This window comes from Helianthus annuus, chromosome 13 (genome assembly GCF_002127325.2).
Source record: "Helianthus annuus cultivar XRQ/B chromosome 13, HanXRQr2.0-SUNRISE, whole genome shotgun sequence".
Taxonomy (NCBI): Eukaryota; Viridiplantae; Streptophyta; class Magnoliopsida; order Asterales; family Asteraceae; genus Helianthus; species Helianthus annuus.
Genome location: NC_035445.2, coordinates 5957347 through 5966410, shown reverse-complemented (window position 1 = coordinate 5966410; position 9064 = coordinate 5957347).

The following is a 9064-nucleotide window of genomic DNA, read 5'->3' as shown; positions in this document are numbered from 1 at the left end:
ATCTCGCCTTGAGATAATGCAAAAGGAGATGGCTTGTGTCAAAACTGAAAGTGAAGCGATTCAGCTTAAGCTAGACAGCTATTTGAGCTCTAGCTATGTGTTGGATCACATCATTGACGTTGAGAAAGAGAAACGGGATGTCACATGCATAGGCTACAAGAAATGTCCACCACCAGTGAGACACAATTATTATGCATTGCCTGACGAGGAGGATAGAGTGTTCTTTGAACCATCTGTTCCTCTAGATGTAAAGGAGTTTGCAACAGGACTCGGATATAGGAAAGATGTATCATCCGATTCAGAGGTATCAGCAGATACATGTGTGTCTTCTGCTGAAATGAATCAGGACCCTCCAGTTATTATTATTGAGGATGCTGATTCTTCTGATGATGAATCCGATGATACAGTACCAACAAAGTCTGATGCGGAAATCAAAGAAGAGGACATACCTCTTGAGAATCATATTCTATGTGATCCTCCTGCAAAACCCGCTAAGACTGTTGCAATCGAGTTCTCGTCTGCACAAGAGTCGGAGGGTGTGAACTTGCTGTACACTCTTATTGGTGATGATAAAATCTATTCAGACAAAGACTTTCCCATTAAGAATGTGAATCAATCCTTAATCAGAAAAGTGTTTGAAAATTCGACAAGTAAGTTTTTGGGAAAGACAGGACCACGTGTTACAGTTACACAGTGTCCCCCTATTCCAAAGGCTGAAATTCGAAAACAATATGGCCATCAGAAATTACCAACAGAGAAGAGGCAGCCAAATCATACCAAATCTAAAGGAAAATCACCGACTCAGGGTCAGAAGAAACAGACCCAAAAGAAAAACAAGAATGTGAACTTTGTGAAATCCAAGGGAACGGACAAAATCGAAACTTTTGAGAACAAATCTAACTTAGATTTTGTTAAACAAGCAACAGTGTTGAAAAGAAATGAACCAGACTGTTCAAAACCTAGTACCTCGGGATCACAAAGTTTATCATCGGAAAGACGATCACATGATACTTCGGGGATTGTTGACCGGAGATCATGTTTTGAATGTGGTACAATTGGACATATAATTCGAAATTGTCCATATCTTCATAAGTTGAAAGCAAAGGTTGATGTTCCCCGTGAACAAAATCATGCCGCCCAAGAGAATGGAAAAGGCAAACAGGGCGAAAACAAGAAAAAGGGTCGGAAGATCAACCTCGTGAAATCAAGAGGGACTGATAAAATTGATACGTTTGAAAACAAATCCAACAAGGATTCTGTTAAACAAAGTAAATTTTGAAAAGAAACAGTCAAAACAACTATACACAACGAACAAACGGTTGTGATGTAGGACCAAGTACCTCAAGATCACGAAGTTCATCATCCAGCTATTGCAGTTATGATACTCCGAGGTTTGTTGAGCGGAGATCATGCTTTGAATGCTGTGAGTATGGACACATCATTAAGAATTGTCCATATCTCACCAAGAGAAAGTCAAAAGTTGATGCCCCCCATGGTAACAATTACCATAAAAGATCTGTTTCACCAAAACAGAACCCTCGTCTTGTTAAACAACGAGAAAAGAAACAGAAAAAGAAACAAAGAAAAGAAGTTGAAAAGGTTTTAAAACCGGAGGTCATCCAAACAAAATCTGTTAAATCGGATGTTAAACATGAAAAACAGAAACAAATTTGGATACCAAAACCGGTAACTGTTTCAGGGGGAGCTACATCAATTCCGAATCATCGGGAAATGGATGTTACAATTCTCGATGATGTCGGACGACCCAAGTCTGTGAAGGCTTGGGTCCCCCTCTCCAACTAATCTCTAAATGAGTGTGCAGGATGTTCCAGGAGGAACTATTGATAGTCTTAGGATTGTTGATGGTGGAGCGTCCATGCACTAGATTGGCGACATAAGGCTCCGAAATATTGTTACAAACTAGGAGAATGTTGTTGCCATTGATGGAGAGAGTGGAAAGAAACAGAAAAGAAGAAGAATATGGTGGTGAAAGAATGTGGTTGAATGAAGCTGCAAAATTCGACCAAATGAAGAACGTGCCAAAATTTGGTTGTTATGGTTCTTGATCGGGTACTCAGGAAAGATTCGAATAAAATGTACGCACTAGAAGCACGTCTGAAGTTCACAATCAGCAAGATAAACGTGCAGTGTACATTTCTTCGCCGTGTGATTGAAGAAAATGTGTTTGTTGAACGAACTACACCGGATATGCAAATGTCTTGGCGTGGATTGAACAACCACACACTACTTCTCAAGAGGAAGACAAAGACCTTCGTTGGTGCAATGTGGAAGACCAGCCGGAACCAAAGGTTTTTGATCATGTGGCTATGAAGAGATTCTCCAGTAGCTACAAAATCGACTTTGAAGTCCACACCGGGTGGATATCCAGTTTGGGAGAGTGCTCAGATTCCTTGCAATGCACGAAACAGTTGCAGGATACGGTTTTTAAAATTTCTAATCTCTCCTATACTTGTTGATTTTTAAGCTGCTTTATGAATTATTATCATCTCATACAGCACTCTTTGACCTGACACATTGATCTCGAATATCACCTCACACGTGATTGTTTCTCTATGAAACTCGTCAATGTTGTCATGGTCCGCACCGCTTACCGACATGCCAACTGATTTTTCCAAAATTCAATAAAATCATTTATGATTAAAATTAATTTTGGTAAACGGCATTGAGGTAAAATACGAGTTAACCAACATCGGAAAATCATTTTTGTAAATAACTTTGTGTTTTAAATTTATCTTAGTTTATTGATTTTAGGGGGAGTAAATCCAAAATCCGAAAATCCAAAAACATCGAAAAATTTCAAAAACACAAAAACAATAGAAAAACAAAAATGAGTTTCCTGGCAAGCAAAAGAGAAAATGATAGTACATCAGTGGTCTATCCAAACCTCTTTAAACCTTAAATGTAAAACGATAAGCATTTTAAAGTGTGCAGGGTGATATAAACTTAAATCGACTGAAGACCAGGTGGGAACCATTCATTGGCATATGGTCTTAGTACCGAAATTTCGTTTGATAGATTGCCGAGGTTCTGAGATATTCGGTCTTTATGCTGCTTATCATCTGGGTATCATGGTTGTATCTTTTACCAAAAAATAACGGGGACGCAAGTCTAGATCTTCCATGATACTATACATACGTGTACATATTACATACTGCATTCGACCTCAATAAGTGATAAACAATCACATGTCCATATCAAATAAGTGATAAAATATCACATTTATCCGGGAGTCAAGTTCGTCTCTCTGCTGTACGAAAGTACTGACCTGTTCACGGACTTGCTCCTGTGCCCTCATGCATATGAAAATCAAGTTCCTCATCAATAAGTGATTATATCACATAGGGCTTGTTTTCAAATCAAAATAAGTGAGAATCTCACATCATATACGGTCAAACAGATGATAATCGGTATACTCACCGGTAAGATGAATTCTCGTGCATACCTTGATACGGGAATGTGTCGTGATGTGGATGAACACCGGTCGGTAAGTATAAATCATACCTTAACGTATCCCCTAAACATGACTACATCTGATAAGTTGAGCTTAAGTGGACAACAATACCGATAATTGTTATAGGATGCTCATCTTAATGTTAACTAACTGAACAACAAGAGTGTTTTGGCGTGACCGTACACTGATATGATTCTCTTACCCTCGAAACTCACAAAAAGAATGTCTGTATATATTTATTTACTGCTTTCAGTCTTTACATTTGAAAAATTCAAAAATACCAAAAAGATTTTATTTCTACTTTATTTTCGATTGTACGATGTTGGAACTCGAGTCTTCGTTACCTGAAACCTGAACGAAAACCGAATTGACTAAATCTTCATAAACGGTCGAAATTTGCAAGTTTTGAAAGTTGAAAATTTAAATTGATAAATTTGTAAAACTTTCAAACTGTCGGACGGTGTTTGATTGTGACCTGGTCATTCGTGTGTCATTTGTTTATACTAACCATTACAAGCAGTTGTTCTCATTACGCGTTAAGATTTCTTGCATGTGCAGATTCTAAAGGCTAGGAGAACATGGTCGATGACAAGCTTCGGAATGAAGACACGACGCGAAGGCACTCAAAAGATGAAGATGATCGAGTTGCCGCGGACCATCATCAACACCTCAAGGATCTCATTCGGACAAGACAATCTGTGCTGGGTATATATATACCCATGCATTGTGTGTTCACAAGTTAAGTAAGAGACTTGGTAGACACTTCGATAGACACACACACTTTGAGAGAGAACCTGCTGTGAGAACACACACACATACTTTGAGAGTTTGCAAAACTGATTTGTAAACATTGTGCTTGTAACCGGAACCTTTCATTCGCATTAATACAAGTGGTGTTAATCGGTGAATCTTTGTGTGTTTGTGTTTGTGCTTGTTTCATCCCGGTTTGCTCACTAGCTTGGATTCCGCACTTGCTAGTGGGTTAGTATAACAAGGTTAAGGTTGAACCTCATCCTCCGAGAGGGACCTACAGGTATTTTGCGTTTTAACCTCAAAAACTCAACAAATCTTGCGATTTTAATTATCTATGGCAGTTTTAACAAGTCTTAAACATAAACAACTTCAAATAATAACCGATTTTCGAGTTTTAAATCATATTTTCATGAAACAAAAACTGGGATTCGGATTTTTTGTTCAATAGAAACTCAAAAATTGCATCGGAAACTTGGTTTTTCAATAAGAAATCAGGCCTTACGCTCTGATACCACTTGTAGGTCCCGATACGGATCGTCGGACTACGATGATTTCTTGTTTCAGATGCCCAAACGAGTGCGGATTCCTCGTTACGACACAAACCGAGCAAGAGAATGTATAATACGTGAACATTCAACATTAAACGGTTCCGTGTATTCGATTCAACAGGGTTTCGGTACAAGATTCGACTATTGCCAAGCTTTCCAAAAACTCTCTCTCTCTACACTCTCTCTCTTGCTCATTGAAACTATATCAAAATGAAACAGAGCTCTGCTGGTATTTATAGCCAATACAGCAAAGTTACATCGACATACAAATATACATGATCGAAACACATCGAAACATACATAATCATGCATCGATACAGAACCTTTATCGATATAGAATGTATTATAAGGCCTATATCGAAACATATATATCACACATCCATATAGGCTATCTTGATAAAGCCTATATCGATCAAGCCGAAGGTCTCACAGGTAGCAGCCTCTCTATTCCTACAGAGTAGAGGTAAGGTTGTCTACATCTTACCCTCTTCACACCCTACCATAGCTTTGCTATTGGTGGGATTTATTGAGTATGATGATGATGATGATAAAGCCTATATCGATAAATAACCATTTATATTGAAATATATAGAAAATCCATATATATAACCATTTATTTTGAAATATATAGAAAATCCATATAGGATCATATACATAATCCATATATGATGTTGTGATGTCATCATGATGTCATGAATATTCAACAGTTTCGTTCTGGTGTCTTCGTCATTCGTATGTCGTACTCCGGGAGGAATGGCGTGACGTGGATCTTGAACAAAACCGAGCCACATCCACACAAAAGTGCATCAACAAAGTCCCCAAAAGTACACTTATCACATCAACGAGTCATGACAAGGCAAACTTTTTGAGGAACATTTTGAGGTCTACCGAGCCACTGAATTCCCTTGTTAGTGACACATTGATAGCGGGTTGTTATGAGAGAAACATCACAATGGTGTGTTGAGGTCTAAAGTCTTTAAGCTTACAAAGTAATTCAAGGTGACAGTTTTTAATTTGAAATTCTCGTGTTTCAAATTTTTAATCCCTGAACATTTTGTTAGAGTAAGGAATTCAGCTGAATGAAAATCATCATTCATAATCTTTGACAGTTCCAGCTCACTTAATCTGCGGCCAGTTAGCGAGAGCCTATTTTGGTTTTGTGCATTTAGTCGTCTCCATCCGGACAGCGGAAGTCGTCATCATCATATCCGAAACATCATCATCTATGTTAGCGGAAGCCGTTATCGTCATCGTTGTCATATTCCTGTTTGTGTGTGTGTTGTACAGAGAAATAGACAAAACAGAATTGGAATGATATTATGAATATCTTCTTGTTACCCGGCAAAGATTGCCGGCAATGTGTATTTATACATCAGACTTAAAACGGTTATGTGAAGGTTTGGTTTTTTGGCGGGAATAACCGTCAAGTGAAACATTTTCAACCAACCGACACAACCGTTCATCTATATCGTTTCATACATACATAATAATAACTTTAATTATCCTAATTACACTTAATACATAATAAAATAACTAAATTAAGTTTAATATTCCAACACACTCCCCTAAACTTAATTCAGTTTTAGAGAACACTTTTGTTGGCCTCATCCATAGTTCGTTCTTCATGTACAGGGCCTTCATCCACAGATTGTTCTTCATGTACAGGGCCTTCATCCATAGTTTGCATCTTCTTCTTCTTTCTCTTTCTCCTAACTCCTCTACTCTTATTAATCCGGTGACAAAATTCATTCCATATATCTTCCCATAATCCATGTTCTGTGCCGGTGACGTCGTACTCTGCCCTCGTTCGCTGAATTCCGGTTGCCTTGTCATGTTCTTTTAATTTGCAGAAGGCAATTAAGTGTCCCATATCATGACAATAGTAACATCGCTTCTTCGTAAGATCCTTCCTTCGTCGTTCGTTCCTCTTTATCATCCGTCTCTTCCCGGGAACGTGTAATTCTGCGATTTCCAACCATTCCGGTTCTCGTTCCTTTTCTCTGTTCTTATGAACATTAAACATCTCCTGTTGTTTCATACCTTCATTACTGTGATCTTCCTTGTTTACATCACCGTGAGAATTGAAATTTCCCATTTCTATTTCCGTTGTATCTTCTCGTCTTTCTTCCGTATCTCGTTCCAGTAACTCGATTTCGATTTCTAATTTCATTAGAATATTTCGCTTCATTCTTGCGAACATTCGTGATCGCGAAATCGTGCGATCGCGATTGGATTCTTGTCCGTCTCCATATCCCCTGTTTTTGTTCTTCATCCGGATGTGCCCGGAATCGTATAATATCGATCGATCTTCATCGATTTCCCACCGTGGCTCTGATACCACTATGTTGGACATCCGGACAGCGGAAGTCGTCATCATCATATCCGAAACATCATCATCTATGTTAGTGGAAGCCGTTATCGTCATCGTTGTCATATTCCTGTTTGTGTGTGTGTTGTACAGAGAAATAGACAAAACAGAATTGGAATGATATTATGAATATCTTCTTGTTACCCGGCAAAGATTGCCGGCAATGTGTATTTATACATCAGACTTAAAACGGTTATGTGAAGGTTTGGTTTTTTAGCGGGAATAACCGTCAAGTGAAACATTTTCAACCAACCGACACAACCGTTCATCTATATCGTTTCATACATACATAATAATAACTTTAATTATCCTAATTACACTTAATACATAATAAAATAACTAAATTAAGTTTAATATTCCAACACCCTGAACATTTTGTTAGAGTAAGGAATTCAGCTGAATAAAAATCATCATTCATAATCTTTGACAGTTCCAGCTCACTTAATCTGCGGCCAGTTAGCGAGAGCCTATTTTGGTTTTGTGCATTTAGTCGTCTCCATTGTCTTGACAAAATGTTAACATGTTTATCTGAATATGGAAGGAACTAATTCGCTGGTTTTGTGCATTTAGGCATCTCCATTTTCTTGACAGTTTCTGGCATTCTGGAGATTGTATCACTGGGATCAATTATCCCATGTTTGCTGTCTAAGAATCTTTCCCAAGAACACTTCCTTACAGGATGTAAAATAGCACCTGCACATTCAGAAAGATCCATAATTTTGCATGCTTATATATGCGTAGTTAGCATTGATCAGGTCGATATTAAACAAGGTAATAATTTATTTTGTAAACACGAAATAAAAGACCAGATACACACGAGTTAAATATTGAAGTTGTAGGTCCCTTTCCGGAGGATGACGAACCTAAACCTTGTTATACAAACCTACTAGCGAGTGCGGAATCCAAGCTAGTAAGCAAACCGGGATGAAGCAAGTAGAGAAACAAACACACAAGAGTTCACCGATTAACACCACTGTATTAATACGTATGAAGGTTCCAGTTACAAGCACAATGTTTACAAATCTAACTTGCAAACTCTCACTATGTGTGTGTGTGTTTCGGACAGAATGCTCTCAAGCTCTCTTTATCTCTTGTCTGTGTGCATCTCTGTCTGTCCTCAACACACTGCATGGATATATATACCCAGCATCTGATGTCTGGTCCGAAGGATCCGACAGATGGTCCGAAGGATCATCTATCGAATACATGGCTTTCGAAGGATCAGCAGGTACCTCGACAGGTGACCTTTCGAGGTCCATCATTCGAAACATATCAAAGCATATCTTTCGAGGTGATCGAAGGATCTACATCATCCTTCGATCTCTTATCCTTCGAGACAGACAAACAACAAACATATTCTAACTGTTGGCCAAGTCAATCCGGAGGATGGTTGACTTGGTCAACTTACAGACTACCAAGGACATCGTTTACATACAGACCCAATACAGACAAAGTACAGACACAAGTGCACCAACAAACTCCCCCTTGGCTGTAGCTTTGTCTTTATCTTCTATAGTTGTAGACTCGTCTCGAACTTCGATGGTCTTTGGTCTTCGAGTTCTCAAAATTCTGATGTCCTTTCAAGTCTTCAATGTCGGAGGATCTTCAAAGTCTTCACGTCTTGAAAGCAGAGAGTGTATCAACAAACTACCCGTATCATGTAGGAAGTGTGTTGACAAACTCCCCCTTAACATAAGCTCCCCCTTGAGTTATGCTCGTGAATGACTTGATCTTTATGAAGTGAGATCCTTGTGGTGTTGATGATGGCCATCGGCAACTCGATCATCTTCATCTTTTGAGCGCCTTCTCGTCGTGTCTTCATTCCAAAGCTTGACATCGACCATGTTCTCCTAGCCTTTAGAATCTGCACATGCAAGAAATCTAAACGCGTAATGAGAACAACTGCTTGGAATAGTTAGTATA